This window comes from Acomys minous (assembly GCF_964271855.1).
Source record: "Acomys minous genome assembly, chromosome: 7".
NCBI classification, from domain to species: domain Eukaryota; kingdom Metazoa; phylum Chordata; class Mammalia; order Rodentia; family Muridae; genus Acomys; species Acomys minous.
The window spans coordinates 101,756,901-101,760,680 of record NC_140488.1 but is presented as its reverse complement, the minus strand read 5'-3'; positions in this window follow the sequence as shown (position 1 = coordinate 101,760,680).

The following is a 3,780-nucleotide window of genomic DNA, read 5'->3' as shown; positions in this document are numbered from 1 at the left end:
CTGAATATTGGGAGCCTTTTCAGACTTGGAATAGCACCTGTGTTGTGCAATGTAGCCAGCAGTGGGTTCATGTCCCAGTTCCTCCTATCACTCTGGCTGCCAATCTGGACTGTGAGTTGAGCATTTAAGTCAGGGATTTAAGGATTTCAGATTCAGCGTTTTTTACTTAACCAGCAAAATTTTATCTTGTAAATTCCCCCTCAACTCCCACTCTGGCACTTTGCCGAGGATGAAACCCAGACCCCTAGAGAGTAAACGTTCTAGGCAAAAGGCTACAATACATTCTGCTCTCTCTCTCTCTCTCTCCCTCTCTCTCTCTCTCTCTCTCTCTCTCTCTCTCTCTCTCTCTCTCTCTCTCTCTCTCTCTCTCTCTCTCTCTCTTTCTCCCTCACCACCACCACCACCCCCCCGCCTCCGCCCCGGCCCTGGTGAGTGTGTGTGTGTGTGTGTGTGTGTGTGTAATTTTTATTTTTATTTTTTACACTCCCGTTATGAACCATGTAGCTCTGGAAAAGCATGTGGAACTGAGCAAACCACACAATTTAGGAAGAGTTTAGTAAACTATGCCTGTAATCCCAGAAGCTGTGGTGGAGGGAGGGGTGGGGTCGGGGAGGGAAGCACAGCCAGTCTAGGACACGTGGGTAGACCCTGTGTCAAAAAGCCAAACAATGTCAAAAAGGAACAAAGAGGAGAGGGGAGGTGGTCTTAGAGAAAGAAGCACTTACAAAAGTATGAGGTGGTTGGGCTCAGCCAGAGAGGGCCAATTCCATACCAAAGCACTTCACAGCAGGCAAGGATCAAACCCCTCTCTGGTGCTGCAGGGGAGGGGAGGATTAAATGGCAATTTTCTCTGTTTCCCAGAGTTAGCACACCATTTGGGTGCTCTGAGCAAAGGGCGCCCAGAGGCTTTGTCTCTGGCTGATTGGCTGACTGGATAAGAAACCAGTCTTGAGAGTAAGAGATAGTGCTCTCATAAAGATAGGGAACAGCTTCCTCCTTAGAGGCATCCTGGGGATCTCAAGCCTTTTTCCCCTCCAGGGAGCCCTTGGCGCATCTGGCAGGCTTAAAAAACCAGGAAGTTTTAATCTCTGACTGGGAGGCAGGCCATGGCATTCCAAGCAGTGAGTTGGTTCCCTGGGGGGCTAGTGGGCCAGATAACTCAATGTCCTAATTGAGGGTTCCTTTTCTGTAATGCAATGGGGCCGCTGCAGACAAATGCCTGGCCCTCCTGATATGGCCTGTAAAAATTGGGGTATCAGGCACTGGCTCTGGAGGTTGATCTGGCTTTTGCTGTGAACAACAAAGTACCAGTAGTGGATCTCTGACCAGGATTTTGGTGTCCTGAATTAACACATGTTCAGGAGACTGGGGCAAACTACCAAGTTAGTTGCAGGACAGGACAAATCTCACTGTCTAACTTCCCAGGCTGAGCAGAAGCAGGCTTTGATGGAAGGACATAGCCAATTCGAAAGTCATGAGACCAGCTCTCACTACTCCCGTTGCCAAAGAGGATAGTGGTTGTGGCTGCTGGGAAGATGGGTGAGGAGATGACAGTACAAAGTTTCAGTTAGATCACATGAATACTCATTGGAGGGCAAACACCTAGTAGGGTGACAGTGGGTAACAGTACTTTATTTACTATGTATGTGAAATTGTCTAAGAGGGTAGATCTTAAGTGCTCACTCCAGAAGGAAACACAGTGAAGCGGTAAGCATTTAATTAGCCAGATTGTGATGACCATTTCACATTTATGTATATCAAGTCTTTAAATTGTGCACCATATACACAAAACTAATTTAATTCATAAAAGAGTTTTATAGTTGGTGTGATGGTACATACCAGTAATCCCAACACATGAGAGGCTGAGGTTAGGGGATTATTGGGAATCTAGGCCAGTCTGAGTAATAGAGTAACAGCCTGTCTCAAAAACAATAACAACAACAATAATAGTAATAGTAATAATAAATCTTCCCACACTTCTTTTGGTTTTACGTTGAGGATTTGTACAGTAAAGACCAGCCTGTCATAGAAGGAAGAAATAAAAATAAATGTCTTAAAGGTACAAAGTTAAAATGCCTCTGAGGATGAACGTTCCAGATCACTGACTGCCTCCCTTGCAGACTGTCATTGAGACATTCAGATTCCATCTTGTTTTTCCTCAATCTCTTAGGACACTGCCCCTGTCTTCCACAACAATGCTGTGGAGTTTCAGTGCCTGAAGATCATTGAGTAAGAAGACATTAGAATTTAAATTGCTTTCATGCTCCCTTGACAATGCTTGTGGATAGCCACTCCCAACCAAAAATGGGGCTACCAAATATATCCAGGTGCCCTAGACTTTGGTAGCAACTATCAGGCCTTGCGTCAAGAGCCATCATATTTCCCCCTTAGGCCGCTACAAAGTTGTTCAATGTTATTTAACAACCCTGTTTTCCACATGCATTCACGTGTGCCTTACCAACAGTAACTTCATTTACTGTACCCTAACTTCAGTCTATTTCTACTCACCTATCCACTTCAATGATGCACTTCAAAAGTTACATTAGCTGACAGAACGTTTTTCTATCAAAAAGAGAGAGTACATTCTTTCCAACTTCTCATTTAACAATTTTTCTGACTTTTTTGCTTCCTTCTTTTTCCATGTAAATCTCAAGTTAGCTTATGTACTGTAACAATAATTGCATTACATTTAAGCGTTTGTAAGTTAATTTAGGGATTTCTTATTCAAGCTCTTCTGCCTTGTATCTTGTAGTGTATTTTGGGTTTTTAAAAGTGGTTTAGTTTATTTTGAGGGGGTCTTTTTTTAGATTTTAAGTGATTTTTAAAGCATTTACTTATTTTATATTTTTCATTCTGGGAGAGGCAGGCATATGGAGATTAGAGGACAAGTAGGGGGAGTTGGTTTTCTCTTTCCACCATCTGTATCCCAGGGACTAAACTTTGTGGCAAGTTCTTTTATCCTCTGAGCTATCTCACTGGCTCCTTCCCCCACCCCATCTACACCCCCAGAACTTATTGAATATGTGCTGAAACTTCTCAGATGTTGCTGTTGTTGTTGTTGTTGTTTCTGTTATTGTTGCTGTTCATGATGATTATTTTGTTTTTAATCTCCTGTGATTCCATTTCCCCACTTTCATTCATGGAAACTTTCCCAAGTCTACTTTTCTGGCTGACAAATTTTCTCTTTAGCTCTCTAACCCATTCATTGAGTTTATCTCAGTGATGTAGCTGACCCCATTCCCAATAAGTTTGTTTTGTCCTTGATGAATTTCTTTCTACTCTCTTCTTATAGTAACTTGCTATTTTGTTATAGTTTCTACTCCTCCTTTTGTCCATGTAAACATTTTAAACCATTGATTTAATGGTCTATTTTACTGTCCCAACTTATGTCTTAATTTTTTAATATATTTTCTTTTCCTTTGTTAATTTATTTTTTGAGAAAGAATCTTGCTGTGTAGCCCACACTAGCCTCTTACTGGAAATCCCCCGCCTCTTCTTCCTCCTTTCTAGTGCTGGGATAACAGATGGCTGGCATGACAAATGGCTATGGCCCTTCTTTGTCAGGCTTTAAATCCTCAAGGATATAATGTCTGTTAAAATTTCTCTATTTTAGAAGGCTGATTTTTCTTGGATTATGGTTGAATACTATACAGTAGATAAGCTTTGTTTCCATCAGACCAACCAAGTCTTCTCACCAATTTCTCTCCTTGGAATTTCCATGCCCCAAGGACAGTGCACATTGTCACTCTACAAATATCTCCAATGGGCTTGAGTTTTCTT